Genomic DNA, 24,284 nt, shown 5'->3' with positions numbered 1-24,284 from the left:
TTTCCTAAAGCAGGTGTGGTTTTGGCAGAAAGCTTGAACCTTTGACAGTGGATGAATTCCTTTATTAATTATGGTTGATTTCTTGCCTCTGTCCAGTTTAAAAAGTGTTTTTTTTTTTTTTTTTTTTTTTTTAACTTCAACCACTAATACATTAAACTGAAGTATATGACCAACTCTCCCTGTTTCAGGGTGTTTAACAGGGAAGAGAAAGGTGTAGTCTCATTGTGTATATATAGTACATCATTTCTTGAATTGCAATATTGTTTTATCATGTTGTGAATAGGCAAATAGCAACTCATACTATCATTATTGAAATTCCAGTAAATAATGTTACTTGAAAATCAAGGGATGCTGAGTTTTGTAATTGCTGTAATGCTAGTTCATGTGAATGTTTTGAAGTACCTGTAACCTTTCATGACCTGATAGGTCCTCAAATCTAAGCTTTCCTTTTTCAAATAGAATTTTGATTACTAATAATGGTCTCTCCCCTGAAAAAGGCCTTGTGTACCTGGTGACAGCTCACTAGATGTGTATCTGCAGCACATTCTCTGAATGTTATTTGTAGAGAGTGTGTGAACATACAGAGTTTCTTTTCTTGGAGGAATGGTGTCTTCTCTAAAACAGGACCACAGTGCGGTAATTTTCATATTAAAAAAAAAAAATAGAGCAGAATGTGCTTCAGAGCTTGGTAATTTGCATTTAAAAGCAGACTGAGATTCTTCTGGATGCTTAAGTAGTAAAAAGAAAATGTCCAATATCTCTAGTGACAGAGCTTCTTTTAAGAGTGTCATTGTTCTTTCTCTGCTAAGTTGTTAATTAGAGCATCTAACCAGTGTCTTCCTTTATTCTGCAGTATAATCTGTAACAAGAAAGATGTCTTGAAATACTGAAAATGCCTCTGAAATTCAATGATTAAATTTCCCAATATTGACACTGATAACTTTTTTTATTCAGAAATTTTGCACATCAAATTATGGATTGATAATACTAGTTTGTACTCCTGCTGGAGATTTTTCTTAACTTCTTGGAGAATTTAGTTATTGACCTCAAAGCTTATGAATCTTACTCAAAATTTTAAAATTCGCATGATTTTGAAATTTATTTTTGGTTGTCTTTGAACATATTTCCTGACCAATTTATTTTTATGAAGGATTTTTTTCCTCCAAAATCACTTCCCATAGTATGTTTTGAAACATCTTTTTATATGATTGGGTTACTAATATTTTTCCATGAATTCTAGAAAAATGATAATGCATAGGATTTTATTTTTGGTCATATTCAAAATGATATACAGTGTGTGGCTAAGAAGATAATGCAAGTTAAAGCTACATTCAAGCCAGCAGTATATTTGGAAGAGCAGACAAAGACAATTCATTACAAATTTAAGCCATGATCTTAAAAGGATGGAATGAGTGTTATCTAAACTATAGGAATAATTTATTTCTTACTTTCTCTTTCTTGGATTTTTTTTTTTTTTTTTGATGAATTTGATCACTTTAACCTTACTATCAGTTACATGAGTTCTTTTTAATGTGAGTTAAAACATTTCATCTGACTTTGTTCTTCATTGTCCAGTCTCAAGCATGACGTAATTTTAACTGTCAACCTTCTATGTATGTGTTAACAGTGTGTGTGAAGGTTTTTAAAGACTTTCCCTTTTTCCCTTTTCTCCTAACATCTCTAAAAAACACAACAAAATAAACACCTCGAGAATACCAAAGCATGACCCTGAATTGGGTAGATCACCAATCCAGATCTCATTGAAAACTGCCATCCTAATTAAGAAGCCTTTCTTTTACAAAGTTGTTTAGAATTAAGTTTGAGTTATTCTTTGCTAAGGAGGGGAAAATAGAAGGTTCTGTAAAATGAAAAGAAAAACTACCTTTACGTAAGTATATGTGAGTCTTTCTAATAACTAAAACTTTTTTTTTTTTTTTAAACCTGGCTTCTAGGAAACTCTTAGCTTTACTTGATAGTAAGATAGTAATTATGCTAATTTTATCGTTTGATCTTGAAGATGATGATGATTATGTACCTGGCCAAATGATACATTATCCCCATTTTACAAATGAGGAAATTGAGATTTAGATTGAATGATTTGTTAAAGGTCATATAGTAATTTGTTGATTGGGGGTTTTAACTTATGTCTATGTGACACCAGAACTTGATCTCTTTGCCCTGCTGGGGTTTGAACTCAGGACCTCACACATGTTAGGCAAGCACTGACACCAAACCGTATGTCCGGCTTTCTTAAACATTCTATTATACTAGTCTTCTTGATTCTGATTTTACATTTTTATTTTACTGAGTGTGAGGTTTGGTCTTTTGCCAACATTTCCATAGAACCCCGTTGGGCAATAGACACATAAATGTATTTGAACACACATATGACTTTTAAATCCAATGCTCCTGTGATGTTGCACATAACAGTTGTTGTCCCCATTTTTGTCCTTGAAGCAAATTAGTTTTTTGGCCTGTGTGACCTTAAATCCAAAGAATTCTACTCATAACATTTGCAAATCAAGCATCAAGATTCATTTTGAAAAATTTACAGTAACATTGTACTGCACCAGTGTGATACTTTAGTAGGCGTCTCTACAACTGTTTTTCCAATAGCTAAATTATGTAACAATGTTTCTCTTGGTTTCTTATCTGTTTCTGTTGCAAGGGTCACAGTAATTTGTCAAACTCAGTTTTCTGGTTTAATCTTGATTTTATTGACATTTTTTGTAGCTACAGTGTAATAATTGGTTGCTAATGAGCATCCTTCATTACTCCGCCTCACTAAGCTCCTTGCAATCAATCTTTCTCTTTTTCTTTTGTTAGTTTTGTAGTTACTTACAAATCTAAATAAGAAAATAAACTCAGTAAATCCCACTGGAGGATTATGAGATTTTACAAAAACTGTGTAAAGCAAAATAGTTCAGGGGAAAGAAAAACTCAATTAAAAACTGCTTTTTTTTTTTTTTTTTTTGCGTGTAGAAAGTGCTCTGGAGGCTGTTTACCTGATACGATTTTTTCTAACAAAGGACTGTAGACTCTTGAACCACTCAGTTGTCTACACTGAGGTGACTTTGAAGAATTAGTAACCAGTTATTGTTTCAATGTTTTTCTTTTAACTTTGTAACAATTGCATTCCAGTATTGCAGGGCATGCTGTTTACAGCTGCTAGGGACTTAGCCAGTCTCTTTCTGGCTATTTCTTAGCTAGGAACAGGTGGGATCACCAGATAATGTTCTTCAAAGCAAGAATGCAATGTACAGTTTCTACTTACAACATCAGTCATACAATTCTCTCTGTAACTCCCAAAATGTCTCTATATGCTGAGAGTGTAATATGAAAAAAAATTTCCCCTTACCAAATTAACTGTCCCATTTACCTAGAATCTAGGAGGATGTTTTTATGTTTAAAGGTATGAGTGGTGTCATGGGAAGTGGATCTGCTTATTTTTATGATTTTTTGTTTGTTTTTTGGCATGCAGTTACATACATTAAATTCGTATAATTTATTTTTGGTTTTAGAAGATTGTTTTGAAATATCCAAATAGTAAAGAATCAGAGCTGGAAGACAGGCTGCTTGAGGATCTTCCAGTTCAGTGTTTGCCAGTGTTTTTTTTTTTTTTTTTAACCAGATGATAAGATTTTCTTGGGTTACTTATTAAGAGTAAGGTCCTCAGCTTCACTCAGAGACTCCGAACTGGAAGAGGACGTGGAATTGGTTAAGTTACTCTGAGGTTGTTCTTATGGCTAGGTGAGAGTGGGAACTGCGGGTCCTTTCAACCTCTTGAACAAGAAACGTAAACCCTGAGAGGGACAGAAGGTAAGGAGAGACTTGCTTGGGGCCACCTACCTACCTAGTAGCATCAGCTGGACAGAATCCATGTTCTTGATTTCTAGATTGGAGTTCTTTCCACCCCAGTAGGTCAGCTTTCTGGTTCCAAGTTATTCATAGTTAAAGGTTAGCTGCATCATTGAAAAACAAGAACAAATTATCAGGTTTGTCATTGGTTCTTTTGTGATTTTGATGTCAGTATTTTATGTATCTTGGATTCAAGCATTCTTTGATAGGCATTTTGTTACATAGAAAATATGTCTGATTGTGTGAGCTCATTTTATTTTAGCTTAGTAATCAAGTTTTTAGTTTTGCTCTAGTCAGAGTAGGAATATATTTTAGGAAGTGGGTGTTGCTATCTAGATAGTTCAAAGTCTCAGGTGGTTAGATAGAAGGGATTTCTTTTGGTTGAGCTTATTTTTCAAGACATTCTTTTTGATTTACTGATGTATTTTCTCCTTAGTTGTTTCCTCTTTAAGATTACCGAAGACTGGATTTGGGACTATGGATGAAGCTTCCTTGACTCTTTTCATTTCTGTTCACAGGTCAGGTCTGTAAAATTTCCGTTGAGATGCTCATCAGGGCTGGAGTGTAGCTCAGTAGTAGAGAGGGCTTGCCTGGCCTGACCCCTGCTTTCCAGTGCATTTGAAGCCTGTGAGCCATTAAAGCGTCTGTTCTCCCCAGCTTTTTATACTATGAGCTAAATTCTGAAAGAGACTCATGCTTGATTTTTAGAGGTTAATGTATAAATAAATAGAGTTTCTGAAATCTGAACACAGACCAGGTCAGGAGAGATCAGAGTCGAACAGCCGCTCGCCTTCATACAATGTGGACAAAGCAGGAAAAGGACCTCGGTCCGCTTTTGCTCTCAGGTTTTATGGGGATTACATACCACCTGCCCCTCTTCCCACAGGGCCTTAGAATTATTTAAATTCTGAGACATTCCACACTCTTGTATGGTGCCAGTTAATTTTAAAGTTTAGCAAATCTAAACACAATAAAAAATATCATTAACCAGGAAAACCCACATAATACACTGAGCCACCATATTTTATGATTTTATTTGCTCTTGAAATACTTAAACTTTTAAGAACAAACCTCTAGATTCTGATTAGGTGTTTATTAGAGTTGTACGTAAAGTTGTATCAAAGGGGCCTTTTCCTCCAAATGTGTGTGTGTGTGTGTGTGTGTGTGTGTGTGTGTGTGTATCATTGGTAGTAACTTCAATTCCAGTAAAACAGGCTTGTTATATAAAGAATATTTATTAAACTTAAATACATGAAAGTGGATTGCTAGGATTGAATACAATTTATTTTAGTATTGCCATTTCCTCTTCTTTTTCTTAGAACACACAAACAAGAAACCCCCAATCCTACCAGCACTGAAAAGGAGAGGCAGCAGGAAGTTCTTTGCTTTGGTGTCACACACATTGGCAATTGTAGAATATCTGTGTAGAGGTAAATAGTGGTGGCTGGCTTTGGAAGGGGGAGTTAGGGGACTAACAGCAAGTAGCATTTGTAGCCCATGTATTCATTAGGCTAGAAGAGGTGTTGATGGCCAGTGGGGTGCTAAATCCTTCCCTTATTTTACTTTAGTGCTGCCATTGATCATCAATGTGGCTGTAATGACAGTGACATTGCCTTGTCTTCATACTAGCCCTCCTTGCTATCAGACCTAGGTGGGGATGTCTCCTTCCCTCTCTCTCTCTTTCTCTTCCTTCTCCTCCTCTTCTTTTTTTTTTTTTTTTTTTTTTTTGTGGTGCTGGGGATTTAACCCAGGGGCGCTCTACCACTGCATTATATCCCTAGCCTTTTTACCAATTTTTATTTTGAGACAGGGTTTTGGGAATGTTTCTTTTTGAGTTTACAGCTGTGGGGAGTGTACTGCCAGCTTACATGCTCTTCCTAGATCTGCTTTGGGTTTCTTTCATAGTAAAATGAGGATATTTTCTAACTGTTAACAGTAGGTAGTAAGAATGAATGTGGAAATGAATGTTTCTAATAGTACCTCCTATGTAGAGCCTCATTGGCCATTATTTTTATTTTCGTAACAATTCTTTCTGTAGATCTGTGGTTAGTGTCTTAATCTGTTTATGTTGCTATAATAAAATACCATAAAGTGGGTAATTTATAAATAATAGAAGTTTTTTCTTATAGTTCTGGAGGCTGGGCAGTCCAAGATAAAGGTATCAGCGTTTAGTGTCTGACAATGGTTTTTTTCCTCGTTTTCACTTGGCGAAAGAGTAGGGCCAAAAAAGGGCCTTAGACTGCTTCCCTCAGCCCTGTTGTAAGGCACGAATCTGTTGATGGGGGTACCCTCATAACTCAGACTCTTCCTCCGAAGGCCTCAAACTTAATACCCAGTAGTGGGGATCACATTTCAAAATTTCGAAGGACATGTTCACACCATAGCAGTTGTTACTAGTCTTTCTCTAGACCAGAGATTGAGAGTCAAGGGAGACACCTTGGGCACATATGTTCACCACTGTTATTGATGTTGAAATCTTTTTTTTTTTGAAAATTTTTTTAATATTTATTTTTTAGTTTTCGGCGGACACAAATCTTTGTATGTGGTACTGAGGATTGAACCCGGGCCACACGCATGCCAGGCAAGCGCGCTACCGCTTGAGCCACATCCCCAGCCCCTGATGTTGAAATCTTAAAAGTGCCCCCAGTGCTGGGGCCCTAATCCAGGTCCTTGCTCCTTCTCAGCAAGTGCTCTAGCACTGAGCCACACCCACAGCCCCCAAAGTGGCACATTGTTATAATATTTTTTTTCTTTTTCTTTTTTTATTGTGATTGAATTCTACCTCTTATTTTTTGAGCAGTTGTTACTTGACAAGAAGGCTCCGTGCATATATACATTTAAGGAAAACAGGACAATATATATTCTGCTTTTCTTAGAGTAATTTTAATGAGTTTAAAATAATTCTTCATTCTTTTTAGCTAGGTGACTAAAAAAGAGAACAAAGGTTAAAGGGCATAGGGAAGTACTCATGGATTTTTTTTTTTAAGAGAGAGGTGTGTGTGTGTGTGTGTGTGTGTGTGTGAGAGAGAGAGAGAGAGAGAGAGAGAGAGAGAGAGAGAATTTTTGATATTTATTTTTCAGTTTTTGGCGGACACAACATCTTTGTTTGTATGTGGTGCTGAGAATCGAACCCGGGCCGCACGCATGCCAGGCGAGCGCGCTACCACTTGAGCCACATCCCCAGCCCTGTACTCATGGATTTTGAAAGCCCTTGAATAACCAAAGTTTTAAGACTAAAAGAAGAGAAGTGCAAAAATTGGTAATCTCTAATATTGCAAGTTTGTGTTGCTTATAACACTAGTGTAAATCTGTAATACTTTTGGAAACTAACTAGATGTCATAAAATATAATTTTTTCCCCTGGAAATCTTAATTTAGTGATTTAAGAGAAAAGAAGAGCTATGTTGGCTTTTTACATTCCTTGCTCAAGACAGGCCATGGAGGCAAAATAGTTAAGAAAAGTATAGAGATCAACTAATTGCAACCATTTAATGATATTTTTGAAGAACATGTAGCAATATGGGAAAACTTGCACTGGTTATTTGCAAGGATTGTAGACACGTAAAAATATACATGTGCACAGACTGGAAGGGAATGTGGAAAAAGTGAGCATAGTTGATGGGTGAGGATGGGATGATCATGGCCAGTCTTTGCAAAAATTTGCTTATTTACAATATACAAGGATATACCTAGCAAAAATGCAAGTCTGCTAAGATGTGTCCTGACTTTGGAAAAACCAACCTTTGCTCGTGTTAAGGAACATATATTATTCCATTTCTCTTTAGGAAATTTTTTTGCTGAAATAAATGATTCTTTCTAAAATTTAGAAAATTGAGTTATAATACACATATCATAAAATTTATCCTTTAAATTATATATTTCATGGCTTTCAGTATATTTACAAGGTTGTGCCACTATCACCACTGTCTACTTCCAGAATATTTCTCATCATCCTCAAAGAGACCCTGTACCTGGAAGCGGTCACTCCCCATTCCCCACTCCCTGAAGTCCCTGGCAACCACTAATCTCCTTTCTGTCTGTGTGGATCAGCCTATTCTGGACATTTCATATGAACGAAATGCGTCTTTTGAGGCTTTTTTCACTTATCAGGATGTTTTCAAGGTTCACCCATATTGTAGCATGAATCAATATCTCATTCCTTTATATTGCCAAATATTTCATTTTTTAGATATACCATATTTTGTTTGTTCATTAATTAGTTGATCGACATTTGGGCTATTTCCACTTTTGTGTATGGATAATGCTACTAGGAATATTGGTGCACAAGTTTTGGTGTGGACATACATTTTTAATTCTCTTGAGTATGTATGCAGGAGTAGAATTGCTGGATCTTTCCAAAGTGACTGCACCATTTTACATTCCCACAACAATGTATGAGGTTTCCAGTTTCTCTGTTATCCTCACCAACACTTGCTGTTAATTATCTGTCTTGATTCCACTCATGCTGGTGGGTGTGAAATGGTATTTCCTTATGGTTTTGATTTGCATTTCCCTAATGGTAAATGATGTTAGCATCTCTTCCTATGGTTACTGGCTATTTCTGTATTTTCTTTGGAGAAATGTTTGTGTAGTTTTTTTGCCCATTTTTAAATTGGATTGTCTTTTACTGATGAATTGTAAGAGTTCTTTTAATAGTCTGGATACTAGTCAGTTATCAGATATATGGTTTGCAAATATTTTTCCCATTCTGTGAGTTGTCTTTTTACTTTCTTAGTAGTGGACTTTGGGGCAGAATTTTTTTTTTTTTTTTTTTTAATTTTGATGGAAGTCCAATTTGTCTATTTTTCTTTTGTTGTTTAGGCTTTCAGTGTCACTTCTAAAACACAATCACCTAATCCAAAATCACAAAGATTTATGCCTATGAGTTTCTTCAAGAGTTTTAACTTGGGCTGGGGATGTGGCTCAAGCGGTAGCGCGCTCGTCTGGCATGCGTGCAGCCCGGGTTCGATCCTCAGCACCACATACAAACAAAGATGTTGTGTCCGCCAAATACTAAAAAAAATAAATATTAAAAATTCTTTCTCTCTCTCACTGTCTCTCACTCCCTCTCTCTCACTCTCTCTTAAAAAAAAAAAAAGAGTTTTAACTCTTATATTTAGGTCTTTACTCTATTTTGAGTTGATTTTTTTTTTTTTTAGATAGCATGAGACAGCGGTCCAGCTTTGTTATTTTGCATGTGGATATTCCGTTGTCCCAGCACCATTTGTTGAAAAGACTTATTCTCCGCTGCATTGCCTTGACATCCTTGTTAAAAACCAGTTAGTGGCTGGGGTTGTGGCTCAGTGGTGGAGCGCTTGCCTAGCATGTGTGAGGCACTGGGTCTGATTCTCAGCACCACATATAAATAAATAAAATAAGTCCATTGAAAACTTAAAACAAACAAACAAAAAACCAGTTGGCCATATATTTGAGGGTTTATTTCTTAGCTTTTTAAATTCTTACACTGGTATTCTTATGCTATTACTGCATTTTTTGTTTTTTGTAGTTTTGTAATCAGTTTTGAAATTTGGAAGTGTCAGTCTTCAAACTTTTTTCTTTTTAAGATTGTTTTAGCTGTCAGGATATCTTGAAATTAAATATGAACTTTCATGGATCATCTTGTCCATTTCTTTAAGAAAAAAAAAAAAAAAAGCTGGGCATGGTCATGCAAGTCTGTAGTCCCAGCAGCTTGGGAAGCTGAGGCAGGAGGATCAAAACAGGTTCAAGTCAGCCTCAGCAACTTAGTGAGACTGTAAGCAACCTAGCGAGACCCTATCTCAAAATAAAAAAAAAAAAGGGCTGGGGATGTGGCTCAGTAGTTAAGTGCCCTTGGGGGTTCAATCCCTGGTACCTCCGGCCAAAAAAAAAGGAAGCTGGAATTTTGATAGGGATTGCATTGAATCTGTAGATCGATTTGGGGAGTATTGCAATAATAATATTAAGCTTTACTCATGAACAAGGAACGTGCTCTCTTTTTTTTCAATCTTCTGTAATTTCCTCAAAGTGTCTATAGTTTTTAGTATATTTGTGATCCTTTTGTTAAATTAATTCCCAAGTGTTATATTTATTTTTGATGTTATTGTAAATGGTATTATTTTATTAATTTCATGTTCAGATTGTTCATTGCTAGTCTATAGAAAGAAGAAATTTTTGTGTTTTGATTTTATAATCTGTAACCTGTTGAAATTGTTTATTAGAGAACAAATTATTCTTAAAATAGAAAAAACTTTTTAAAAACACATGAGCCAGGTGTGGTGGTGCATGCCTGTAATCCCAGCAACTCGGGGAGGCTGAGGCAGGAAGATTAAAACTTCAAAGCCAGTCTCAGCAGATTAGTGAGGCCCTAAGCAACTCAGTGAGACCCTGCCTCTAAATAAAATACAAAAAAGGTCTGGGGATGTGGCTCAGTGGTTCAGAGCCCCTGGGTTCAATCCCTGGTACCCCAAACAACAACAACAACAACACATGAGCCTTAGAGTCCTATTGATCTAACACTAATGTCATTGAAATTCCAGAAAGAAAGGAGACTCAGAAAACATATTTGAAAAACAATGGCAGAAAGTGTTTTAAATTTGCTAACAGACAATATATTTACAGGTTCAAGAAGTTCAATGTACCCTACATAGGTTAAACTCAAAGAAACCATGTAAACACATCATAATCAAGCTCTCGGAAACCAAAGGTCAAAAAAGCACCTTAAAAGCAGCAAGAAGAAAAAATGGTAAATTAAATGTAAGGGAAACTATGACCACTGGTTTCTCATAAGAAACCATGGAGTCCAGGAGATAGTGAGATGACATCTTTAAAGTACTGGAAGAAGGGGCTGGGATTGTGGCTCAGCGGTAGAGTGCTTGCCTAGCACCTGCGGGACCCAGGTTCAATCCTCAGCACCACATAAAAATAAAGGCATTGTGTTGAGTCCATCTACACCTAAGAAATGAATATTTAAAAAAAAAAAAAGTACTGGAAGAAAACAATAAAGTAAACTGAAGTGCTGGACGGGAAATATTGGCAACTTAGAATTCTATATCCAGAGAAAATATCCTTAAGATATTCAAGCAAATTAAAGGCACTCTCAAATGAAAGAAATACAAGTGATTTCATCACCAACAGATTTGCTGTAATATGAAGTAAAGTTCTTCAGGTTAAGAAGAAATTAACTCAGAGGGAAACATGGAACTTTAGGTATATATAAAGAACAAAAGAACTAATAAATATCTGAATAAAGTGTTTTTCCCCTTAAATTATTTAAAATATATGTGATGGGGGGAGGGGCTGTTGTTGTGGCTCAGTGGTAGAGCACTTGCCTAGCATATGTGAAGCACTGGCTTCGATTCCCAGATCTGCGTATAAATAAATGAATAAGATAAAGGTCCATCAACATCTAAAATTTTTTTTTAAAAAAGTATGACTCTTGAAAGCCAAAAATTAGAGCATTGTTTGTAATGTTTTGATGTGTATACATATAATATATATAGCAACTATAATATCAAAGGAAAAGAATAAAGGAAACTATAAGGTTAAAAAAACATACAAGGTTGTTGGGATTATCTCACATTTATCTATTTCACTTGATTATACTGGATTTTATTTATTCATTAAAAATTGAGGCATTTTTACTTGCTACTTTCATATATAGAGAGTGAAACATTCATAATTGGTTATTTTTTTAATATTTATTTTTTAGTTTTAGGTGGACACAATATCTTTATTGTATTTTTACGTGGTGCTGAGAATCGAAACCAGTGCCTCACGCATGCCAGGCGAACGCGCTACCATTTGAGCCACATCCCCAGCCCCATAATTGGTTATTGATAGTGTCATCCTTTAAGAAATTTAGAGGAAAAAGTAAATTTTTTTTTTATCCCAGATTGGATATAGGAAGAAGAGAGAAATAGCTGTATGAAATGTATCAGTCAGGACAAAAAAAGATAGCTCTTTGAAATTTGGAAGTTCTATCTAATATTTATTTATTTAGCAGTACTGGGGATTGAACCCAGGGCCTTACACATGCTAGGCAAGGGGTCTACCACTGAGCCACATGCCTGGCCCTTTTTATTTTATTTTGAGACAGGATCTTGCCTCAAACTTGGATTTTTCCTGCCTCAGTCACTTGAGTGGCTGGGATTATAGATGTGGGCCACGGTGCCAATCTGTTTAATATTTAGGGTGGCATTGTATCAGCCTAGGGGTTCATGCTAGGAGAAATGGTTTTGTAATGCTTTTTCCTCTGTAGACCATTTTATCAGGGCTTTGGGTTTCTTGGAAGAAACTAGAAAAAGCCCTGATTTTCAGTCACTCGCACTTCATACCTCCATCATCAGAATGATCCTTGAGGCTTTTGGGTTCCAGGTAACCAGAAGAGACAAATTGAAACTCTGCTCTTTTTTCTTTTTTCCTGCTATGGGGGGTGGGGGCTGGTAACCTGAGAGGACGAATGTTTTCCCATGCTAGCAAAGACAGATTGAGGGCATCGTCTGATCTTTATGGGAGTGTGCAAAGCCTCAGTTTTTCCATTTGCCCATCTGCAATCATAAAAACAATGTGCTGACTCAGCTGGAAGTCTCTGCAGAGTGGCATTTGGGGCTTAGAAAATCCTGAGAATCATGCAAGGGATGGAAATATTTGAGTAGATTTTAAGAGGTGATGTTAAAATGGAAAAACAGCCAGAAGCAGACGGCACGTTCTGTCATCTCTTTCAAGGCTGCTTCCTTTACTCACTAGTGAACTTCCTGGGTTTAAGATTTGTGAGGAATAATTTCTTCTCTGTGGAGCTGAGTACAGAACTGAGGAAAAAAACCTTTCAGCCACTGCACTTTATACTGCCATCAACAGTATGAGCCTTGAGGTTCCAGGTAGCTGGCAGAGACAAAGTACAACCTCTCCTCTGCTCTGTGTGTATGGGCACGCATGCGCACAGTCGTGAGCATCTGCTACGCTGCAGGTGCACACAATGAGGAGGGATGTGGGTTGAGAGGGGAGTGAAATTTTGCTGGAAGCAAGTCAATTAGTTAAAATTCTGATATAATCATATTGTGTGTTTAAATTTGTATTTGCTTGTTCCTGTATACATTCATGTACCTGCAATGATGAGAAGAACATTTACTAAAATGTTAACTAACAATGACTATCCCTCAGTGATGGTTTTGGGGGAAGACGTGTTTTTCTGTGTTGCTCCAAGTTTGTTTTTTTAAATGTATATTTTGTGACATTTGGGGAAACTAAATCCATTAAAACTAAGGTGTAAATTTTGCCACTTGAGCCAGTAGTTTAGGTGTTTAGTTGAAATTCAGTGAATTTAGTTGAAATTCACTTTTCTCCGTGGGAAATATGGACTATTTTATACATAAAATGATAGTAGACTGCCATCTTTCTCTTGTCTTTATTGGAATCACTACTTGGGGAAAAAAAAGATGAGTAGTATTTGAAAGCCAGTAGCGTGTGAGTGTGCATGTGCACATACGTGTATGCAACAGTTTAGTGAAATTTAATTTTGTGTGCAAAATAAAAAATTTAGGCTTTCAGATTGCAGTTGTTTTCAAAACATGTTATTAGGTAAAAAAAAAAATCCAGTTTGTTTAGATTTGTGTGTGCAGTGCCTGGAATGCAACTTTTTTTTTTTAATATGTTTTAGATGTTGATGAACCTTTATTTTATTTATTTATTTATTTATTTATTAGTTTTCGGCGGACACAACATCTTTATTTGTATGTGGTGCTGAGGATCGAACCCAGCGCCGCGCTCATGCCAGGCGAGCGCACTACCGCTTGAGCCACATCCCCAGCCCATGGAATGCAACTTTTTGATATTTATGTGATAGCCTTGATTAAATAAAAGATTGAAGTAGTTGAGCTCCAACTAGATTTATACTTTCAGCATAAAACCATAATCCTAAAATACTGTTTATTTTGCAACACTGGGATACTGTTAACTGGTGCCTTCTTTTGTCTATAGAAATCATCATTGTAAATCAAGTCATTGTTAGAAGGAGACAAAAAACTAAAAGGAAATGTTCTGGAACCACCTGTACTAGAAGTTCAATTAGTAGTTTCTGGGATATCTTATGCATTTTGCTAAAATAAAAGGACCTGTTGACTCTGATGAGCATCAGTCATTTGTTTAGTTTGATTATACTTCTATAAAATGATATGTATTATCAGATAAAAGATGTGATTTTTCTTTTTTTCTGAATGCATACAGAAATTTTCTATTTAATCACAGTCCTTGTACTGCATAATGACATTTTGGTCAAGGGCAGACCACATATAGGACTGTGGTCCTATAAAATATAATGGAGTTGAAAAATTCCTGTTGCTTAGTAATGTTGTACTGTCAGCTTTAATGCGTGACTCCTGTTTATGATGACACTGTGCAGACAAATGTACTGCACTGCCAGTTGTGTGAAAGTATAGAACGTACAATTTTGCATGGTATATCGTATTTGATTATGATGACAGTGACCACACTACTGGCGTATGTATTTATTAATCTATACTTTTAATATTATTTTAGATATACGCTTTTTACTTACAAAATTTTTTTGCTGGAAAATAGTATGCTGTGTTACACTGACAGCAGCCTCCTCATCTCATGTTCACCTTGTCTCTTGATTGCATTATTTTTTCTTGTACTCGATTTAACCTTGTGTTGTTTTGTTCATCATGGCCCTGGGAGTGATAGGATATATATGTATATGATATATATATATATCATATAGCCTAGGTGTGCAGCAGACCATACCACCTAGGTTTATATAAGTACATGCTGTGGAGTTTGCAAGACTCCAAACTCGCCTAACCATTGGGTTCTCAGAATGTATCCCTGTCTCAGGAGAAGTTAGCAGTCATTTAGGCATCTTTACTTAAGTCTCTTTTAAAATAAAATAATGGCAACAGAGTTTGCTCTACTCATTTAGCTAACTCACCAAGAAAGCTCAGCATTTTAGGAAGAGGAATTGCTGTCAGATTTGCTTACAAGCAGCACTGTTCTTAGATTTAGATAGTCCCATGCGTATGACACAAATTGACTATTTACTCAGTGCCTGGATATTTAAAAGTATATAAAAATGCTGGGTGTGGGAATACATGCCTATAATCCCAGTGACTTGGGGAGCTAAGAAAGGAGGATCGAAAGTTTGAGGTCAGAGCTTAAGCAATTTAGTGGGAATTTCAGCAACTTGTCAAGACCTTGTCTAAAAAAGAAAAAGTATCTAAAAATTTGACCTGATTACCCTCCAATGAAGCTCATCAGTTGGCACAGACCTCCCAGGAGTGTTTTAGTGCCTCCCTCTGGGACATGAATGGAGAGCCTCTAGGAGGAATCACAGAGACTAAACAAACAAGCAGGAAAAGAACCTTAATTGATTTAAGCTGGCTTATCTCATATTAGCTAAATATCCAACAAATCAGCAGTTATTACTTTCTCTGTGAGCTCGTAAGACCATTTACCAAACCAGATATTAGAGCAGGCATGAAGATTTTTTCACATAGCTGGTAGAGAGAGGCTTTTTCATACCTGGTGGATAGGTTCATTGCTGTATGCATTGACTCACCTGGTAGTTGGAGGCCCCCCAGCCTGGTTGAGTTTTGTAAATCTCCCCTGAGGCTGGCTTAGCCTCACCCTATGTTCAGAGGCAAACGTAGGCATTTCTTGTTGAGTTCTTGTCTTCAGAGATCATGACCTGTTTTTCTTTTCTCTTTTTACTGCGAAATTTTTGCAGAACTGGTTAGTGATGTCTTTTTACTTGCTCTGGCTTCATCTTGAGTCCTTTGTAATCTGGCTTCAGGCCATCGCTGCTGATGCTATCTGTACTTTTGGTTGTACTTTGGTTCCTGGATTTTTGGGATCCTTCACTGTGGTGTGTGTGTGTTGCCAGTCGAGGGCCACACCAGCTTTACTCGTGCAGCATGGTCCTCTGGTTTCTCTAGCTCCTTCCCTTTTCTGCTAAGCTTTTTGATTTTCCTTTTCTTTCCTAATTGAGTGTTCCCCTTGTCTCTCCCTTTCATAGTCTTTTGTCCTCATTTTTTTTTTGTACCTGGGTTTGAACCCAGGAGCACTTGACCACTGACTAAGTCACATCCCCAGCCTGCCCCCACCCTTTTAAAATTCTTTTTAAATATATATGACAGTAGAGTATATTTTGACACATTTTTACACACATGGAATATAACTTGCTCTATTAGGATTCCATTCTTGCAGTTGTACTTGATGAGGAATTTCACTGGTCATGTATTCATATATGCACATAGGAAAGTTCTGTCCAATTCATTCTTCTGTCTTTCCTATTTTCATCTCCCCCTCTCTTCCCTTCATTCCCCTTTGTCTAATCCAATGAACTTGTGTCCCCCTCCCCCCTTATTGTGTGTCAGCATCCACATATCAGAGAACATTTGACCTTTATTTTTTTGGAATTGGCTTATTTCACTAAGCTATCTGATAGTCTCCAGTTCCATCCATTTACCAGCAAATCCTTGCCCTTTATTTTTATTTTTTATTTGAGACAGGGTCTCGCTGAGTTGCTTAGGGCCTTGTTAAATTGCTGAGCTGGCTTGGAACTTGCAATCCTCCTGCCTCAGCCTCCCAAACTGCTGGGATTACAGGCATGTGCCACTGGGCCTTTTGCCATCATGAGAAAACTTTCTTTGATTCATGTTTAATCCATGTTTTTATTAAACATCATAATAAAGAACTGTGGGGATGCAAAGTTGAATTAGATATATTTTCTGCTCTTAAGCAATTTGTTATACATATGAATGTATACACTTTTCTCCCTAAAATCTTGTTACTGATTTGTTTTCTTTCCATTCCTGCTGCTACTCTCCGAGGCCTTAGCCCCTTTTCTTTGTGCCTGCTAGTTTAGCACTCCACAAATGCATTTTGAACGAGGTGGATGAATGAACGAATCTTAATCATTGTACAGTTTCCAAAATGGCTTCCTTTATTTTGTCAACATGTCATCAGGCCTGCCTCTGACAGGTTGATAATCCTCAAACGTAACTTTAATTTTACCAGGTTGTCAAAAGCCTCCTGTAATTAAAGTAATACAATATTGTCTTTTTACCTATCAAAATAGCCACGATAGAAAAAATAATTGTCAAGGCCCCATGGGATGTAGACCCCTTCTCTGGCTGCATCTTGTACTTCTTTACAGTTGAGTCACATTGCTTTAGTCCCACCGGCCTCCTGGCTGTTTCTTGAGCTCGGCAGACACTGCAGGCAGGCTGCAGCCGTGGGGCCTGTGCAGCTCTGTTCCCTGTCCCTGGAATGTCCTTTCCCCTGTCTCCCTTCCTTCAAGGTCTTTACTCAGACACCACTTCCATGAGGCTCTCTACGGCTTTCCCATCTAAACTCCAGTCTCTTCCCTGTGACACTTTCTTACCCTCCTTCCTTATTTATTTTAACTCTTTACTGTATCTTGTGCTTATCTTTCTTCTTTTTGGGGTGTGTGTAGTGTGTGCTTCTCCCAATAGAATTTAAGCTCCATGAGGGAAGGGCCTGTGCTCCTTGCTGTATTCCCAGGGCCCACAATAGGGCCTGGCAACCATATCAATACAGTGGAGGGACGTGAATATTATGGAGGGTGTGGTGTGAGGCAAGTGTCCTTTATCATATCCATGGTATTGTTAATTGGCCACATGTTTAAGAACCTGACACTTTCTGTGTATTCTTTCTCTAGTAGGTTCACTTCCAGAGATCTGAACTACCAGAAACTTAAAACACAGGGATGCTCATCTAAGTATCTTCTAAAATTTCCACATTTTTATTTATTTAAAAAATTGTGGTAAAACACATAATACACAACATTGACTGTTTTAAGGGTATAATTCAGTGTTAGTGTTTTCACATTGTTGTGCAACCATTTTCGAACCCTTTCATCTTGCAGAACTGAGACTCTGTTCCCATGAAGATCCAGCTTGCCATTCCCCCTGCTGTACCCCCTCACAACAGCCATTCTACTTTCTGTCTTGGAATTTGATGACTCTAGGTGCCTCATAAGTAGAATTTATAGCATTTTTTTTAATGATTGACTTATTTTACTGTATGTGTTGGAATTCCCTTTCTTTAAACTCAGAGGCACTCAACCACTGAGCCACAACCCCAGCCTTTTTTTTTTTTTGGAGTGATGGGGATTGAACCCAGGGCCTTGTGCTTGTGAGGCAAGCACTCTACCAACTGAGCTATATCCCCAGCCCCCCCAACCCTATTTTGCATTTTATTTAGAGACAGGGTCTCACTGAGTTGCTTAGCTCCTCAATAATGTGCCGAGGCTAGCTTTGAATTCACGGTCCTCCTGCCTCAGCCTCCCAAGCTTCTGGGATTACAGGTGTGTGCCACAGTGCCCTGAGGGAATTACCTTTCTTTCTTTCTTTTAAAATATTTGTTTATTTTTTTAGTTGTAGATGGATAACAATACCTTTATTTTATTTATTTATTCATTTTTATGTGGTGCTGAGGATAGAACCCAGGGCCTCACATGTGCTAGGCGAGTGCTCTACTGCTGAGCCACTAACCCAGCCCTGAATTACCTTTCTTTTTATGGTTGAATAGTATTCCTTTGTATGTATGTACCAAATTTTATTTATCCATCCAGTTTCTGGTGGACTCCTGAGTTGCCTCTACCTTGTGGCTCTTGTAAATTATTCTGCTATGAGCATGGGTGTGCAAATATCTGTTTGAGTCTCTGTTTTCAGTTCTTTTGGGTGTACAACCAGAAGTGGGATTAGGTCATATGGTAATTCAATTCACCCCCCCCCCGCCCCCCGCCCACCCCGTATTGAGGATTGAAGCCAGAGATGCTCTAACACTGAGCTACATTTCCAATCCTTTCTGTTTTTTATTTGGAGACAGGTCTTGCTGAGTTGCTCAGGTTGACCTTGAACTTGTAATTCTTCTGCTTCAGACTAAGTATAGGCATGTACCACTGGGCATGGCTGGTAATTTTATTCTTTTATTTTGGGGGGGGTACCAGGGATTGAACTCAGGGGTACTCCACCACTAAGCCACATCTCCAGCCCTATTTTGTGCTTATTTAGAGATAGGGTCTCACTAAGTTGCTTATTAGCACCCCACTTTTTGCTGAGATTGGCTTTGAACTAGTGATCCTCCTGTCTCAGCCTCTGGAGCTGCTGGGATTACAGGCATGTGCCACTGCACCTGGCTAATTTTATTCTTAAATTTTTGAGGAACTAAATATTTTTTTTAAATAGCAAAATTTTTAAAACAGTCCAAAAGTCTAGCATTGAAGGATGATTAAGCAGAAACAAATGTGGGTATGTATGTGTGACATAACCATTTAGAGTTACATTTATAAAGTTTTTAATAACAATAGGGAAATGATTATTTTAAGGGAAAAGTGCAACATAGTCTCACTGGGTGCAGGGGTCCATGCCTGTAGTCTGAGCTACTCAGGAGGCTAAGGCAGGACGATTGCTTGAGCCCAGGAGTTTGAGGCCAACCTGGGCAACATAGCAAGACCCCATCTCTTATAAATAATAATAATTTTATAAACTGCCTAAAAGCTGGTAGAAATACACTGAAATGTTAATAATAAAAATGGCATGATTTTTATATTCATCTTATATTCTTCTGTATTTTCTAATTAACCAGGCACTACTTTTTCTTATTTAGGAGAAAAATACAGAAAGCTTTCAAGAGTTCTATTACCTGCTTTGTGGAATTCAGACCCTTCCAGAATTTGCAGAGCTCTTTGCACTCTTGCTCTAGCCCCTATTTTTGCCTTCTGTCTAAAATGGCTAAACTCATAACACATCATGTATGTGTCAGTGTTATGTATGTGAAGTGTGTGTGTATGTGCACACTGTATGTCACTAACACAGCTCTGCTCATGTTCCTGTCCTATAGGAAACTTAAACCGCCCATCTAAAACTCTACCCAGCCTTTATACCTTGTTAAAATTCCAGTTTTTCCTGATGGATCTACTGATTTCTGAACGTCCACCACCTAGCCTTATGTCCGACAATTCAAACGTCCTATTTCTTGATTTTCTTCAGTCTTTAGGTTGCTTCTTTTGTAACTCTCATTATGCCCATCCAGAGGATTTCCTTTTTTTTTTTTTTCTAATCCTCACTCACCTTCCTCCCAGAAACTTTATATTTTGAAAAATTTATAGCACAGGAAAGTTTTAGCAATGATACAATGAATTCCTGTGAATCCTTCACTGGGATTCACAAATTGTTAATTATTTTTATGTTTGTCTTTTTCTATATATACACTCACATATATGCATGTATTTATATACAAATGTATGTATTTTTTTTTCTTGGGTTGTTGGTCATAAAGTAGATTGCCACTATGGAAATCAGTATGGAGGTTCCTCAGAAGACTAGGCATGAAACCACCATATGACCCAGCTATACCACTCCTTGGTATTTATCCTGAAGAATTAAAGTCACCATACTGCTGCTGGGGTTGTGGCTCAAGTGGTAGAGTGCTCGTCGAGGACGTGTGAGGCACTGGGTTCGATCCTCAGCACCACATAAAATAAAGATATTAAAAAAAAAAAGAATTAAAGTCACTGTACAACAGTGATACATGCATACCCATATTTATAGCAGCACAATTCACAGTAGCTAAACTATGGAACCAGCCTAGGTGTCTATCAGGAATTGAATGGATAAAGAAAATGTGGTATATATACATAATAGAGTTTTATTTAGCCATAAAGAAAAATGAAATTATGTCATTTGCAGGGAAATGGATGAAACTAGAGACCATTATGTTAAGTGAAAGAAGCCAAGCTCAGAAGGTCACGGGTTGTATGTTTTCTCTGATATGTGGAAGCTAGAGAGGAAAAAGGAAAAGGTGTGTGTTGGGGATGGGGGTCTAAAGAAAATCAAAGGGAGATCAGTAGAGGAAAGGAACTAAAGAGAAGGAAATAGAGGGGGGGAAGTTCTGGGGAGGGATATTGACCAAACTATACGGTTATATTGTATGTATGCACAAATATGTAGCATCAAATCTTGTCATTATGTACAACTATAATGTACCAATTAAAAATGTGGAAAGAGAGAAAAAAAAGAACCTATCCCCCCAAAAACAGACATCATGATACTTCTTCACTCCTAAATACTTCAGCATGAATCTCTTTAAAAAAAATTTTTTTAAATTGTAGGTGGACACAGTACCTTTATTTATTTTTATGTGGTGTTGAGGCTCAAAGTCAGTGTCTCACATGTGCTAGGAGAGTGTTCTACCACTGAGCCACAACCCCAGACCTCAGCATGAATCTCTTAAGTATAAGGATCTTTTCAGAAAAAAAGCGCAATACTCTTATGATAGTCAAGAAATTTAACGTCAATACAAACATATTATCTAACAGAATAGTCCATATTAGTTGGATTGCCATGTCTTTTTGATGTTCTTTATCTAGAATAGTTCCCTTGCCTTGTTTTCTTTCCTTTTTTTTTTTTTAATATTTATTTTTTAGTTTTTGGCAGACACAACATCTTTGTATGTGGTGCTGAGGATCGAACCTGGGCCGCACGCATGCCAGGCGAGCGCGCTACCGCTTGAGCCACATCCCCAGCCCCAACCTTGTTTTCTTTCATGACACTTTTTTTTTTTTTTAATTGGTACCAGGATTGAGCACAGAGGTGCTTTACCACGAAGCCACATCCCAAGCCCTTTTTAGTTTTTGAGATAGGATCTTGCTAAATTGCTGAGGCTGGCCTTGAACTTGCAATCCTCCTGCCCCAGCCTACCAAGCCTATGGGATTGTAGGAATGTACCACTACACAGGTGACATTGGTATTTTTGAGTCCCAGCTGGATGAATTGTATAATGTTCCACAATCTGAATTTGTCTTGACTGATTTCTTAACAATTAGAAGCAGGGTTCCTTTTTTTTTTTTTTAACAAGAATTATCACATTATAAATGTCCCTTAATGCTAAGTGAATAATGGCTGGGATGATGGTTTGAGATAGTATATGTGTCCTATGTACCCCACAGACTTTAACCCCAGGCTTTCACATCTCACTTCCGTAAAAAGTATCACTTTACAAGGTTGCTTGTCTGGCATAGTCTGTTCTTCCTTCCACTCCAGCATGGAAATAGATGATTGTGAGTAGGAAGAGAAAGTAGTGTATCTAGATCAAGCATCTTATACTCCATATGTGCATTAAATATTTTGCCGAAGAGCAATGGTGTAGTTAGTGGCAAAGTAAGTGCTAGAACCTGAGCTTCCTGATTCTTTATCCAGGGCTATTTCTAGGTGTCTCTAATTGACCTCTAAACAATAATACAAAATAAACACAGTAGTATCTCAAATAGAGGGTAACTTTTTTGCAAGTAGAAAGAATACACACACACACACACACACACACGTATGTAATATATATGTATAATATATATACATATTTTATATATACACATATATAATACATATATACAGGCAGAATGAGTTAATTGGTGCTGTGGGGAATATTATGAAGCTTTGTATCCATTTATTCACTTATTGAAAAGAGACAAACCAGCCCCCTCGCCTCCCTCTATTCCTGACTCCTCCCCTTTCCTTCAAGCTCAGCACAAAGTGGAATTCCATGGTCTCTCACCTCTCTTGCCTTTGGCTGGTTACATTTTCCCTCCCTGCCTCTTTTGAGCTGAGTTCTTAAAGTAGGCCTTTACCTATCTAGCTTCAGGCTGTTAGGTGCTTTCTTCTGTATGATAATAGGACCCTGTTCATACCTTACATATCACAGTGTGGATCTGTTTTTTCCCTTTGGGGAATTGTTGTTTACTCCTCCACTGGGTGTGAGCTCACTGAGAGCAGGGATTTTGTATAGCTTACTTCTGGGCTTCCCACTTAGAGGTGCTCAATACATACTCGACTTATCAGTGAACCATTTCAATTCTGTGGTCACTGACTGCTTTACCATAAAGACAGGGTTGGTTCTCAGACCTTCAGATGTCTCCCAATTCTGACAGCTTTCATGAATATTTGGCCTGAAATGCTCAAAGCAGTGGAGAAAGTGGAAAGCTATTTTACCTGTTGTGCAAGTCCTCAAGGATCATAGGGGAAATTCCTGATGGTAGTTATGAAAAAGGCAGAGTGAGTTAATTGGTGCTGTGGGGAATATTATGAAGTGCTTTAGCAATCGGAGGACAGGACTGTTCCTCGGGCAATCCTGAAGGAGGCCAAAGGCTTCGGGGAGGGTCAGGGCATTATTTCATCAGGAAGGAACAATGTTGGGAAAAGCAGAGCGTCAGAAAAGTTGTGTCTGGGAGAATTGCAGCAGTTGATCTGACTACCTCTTAGGAGTCTTTGTTCTCTATATAAGGTACATATTGACTATTCTTTGTATGTATTGATTGTGGTCCTGAGTCTTTTCCATTTTGCTTTTAGTTACACCTAAAAGCATTTAGTGATACTAATTGAACATCTGCATTGATAGAAAAGTCTCTCTTAGGGGTGCTTTCTACCATGGAGGACTTTTAAAAGCACTGTGGTCATTGTTGTTCTAACTGGAGTCTGTTCCCCTTGCTTACAGCTCTGCTGAGCTCAAATTCTTCTCTCCTGTGTTAGATGGGTTAAGCCTTAGGGTAAGTACATTAATAATTGAACATGAGGCATTAGTGCTTCAGTGCTGAACTTTTTTTGTTTTCTGTAGCCTGCAGGAGTTATTTAACTACTTTGATTTATAACCAGGATAGGACTTTAAGCACCATTGAGAAAGGGCTGGGGACTTTGACATGGTGCTTATTTTCTAGCTATTTACTTTTCATATAAGGAGAAAACCCCTACAACATGTGGATGAAAAGTCCCAACCTGGAACTGGGCACCTGTAACTCCCGTCGCTCCTGAGGCTGAGGCAGGTGGATGGCAAGTTCCAGGCCAGCCTAAGCCTCAGAAGCATATTGAGGCCTTAGGCAACTTAGGGAGGCCTCAGGCAATTTAGTCAGACCCTGTCTCAAGATAAAAAATAAGAAAGGCTGGGGATGTGGTTCAGTGATTAAGCACCCAAGGGTTCAATCCTGAGTATTAAAAAAAAAAAAAAAAGAAAAAGAAAAAAGTCCCAACCTGGAGAAAACAATATTGTCTCCTGAGAAAGAGACCAAACACATGCTATATTTAATATATCACTATCCAATTTTTCTTTAAAATATAATTCTGTATATATTTTTGAGTAATTCTTCATCAAATGCCAGAACTTTCTGCTCACAGTACATGTTGGTGAGATGGGAAGTGTGAGCCGTTGAAGAACTGGCTTCCTCCGAACTAGTTTATAGCTACTAAGCTCACTGCCATAAATTCTCTGGTCATATGTTTTGTAATCCCTTCTCTAGCATATGTTTTAATCATTTTCTTACTGTTTCATAGGAGCTGTAATCCTTTTATAGTTCCCGGTGTTTTAAAATAACCCTGTAAAGGGCTGTTTTACATTTAATAGCCATGTTTCACATTGTTTTAA

The 24,284-nt window shown here is 37.6% G+C and overlaps 1 protein-coding gene across 3 annotated transcripts in view; it reads left to right on the top strand.

Annotated features, from left to right (window-relative positions):
- Cnnm2 (cyclin and CBS domain divalent metal cation transport mediator 2) overlaps positions 1-24,284 on the top strand; it is a 131,934-nt gene that overhangs the window by 2,556 nt on the left and 105,094 nt on the right. The window lies entirely within an intron of this gene.

Source organism: Marmota flaviventris, chromosome 4 (genome assembly GCF_047511675.1).
Source record: "Marmota flaviventris isolate mMarFla1 chromosome 4, mMarFla1.hap1, whole genome shotgun sequence".
In the NCBI taxonomy this organism is placed as follows: Eukaryota; Metazoa; Chordata; class Mammalia; order Rodentia; family Sciuridae; genus Marmota; species Marmota flaviventris.
The sequence above is the reverse complement of the archived record's forward strand: the minus strand, read 5'-3'. Positions and strand labels throughout refer to the sequence as shown.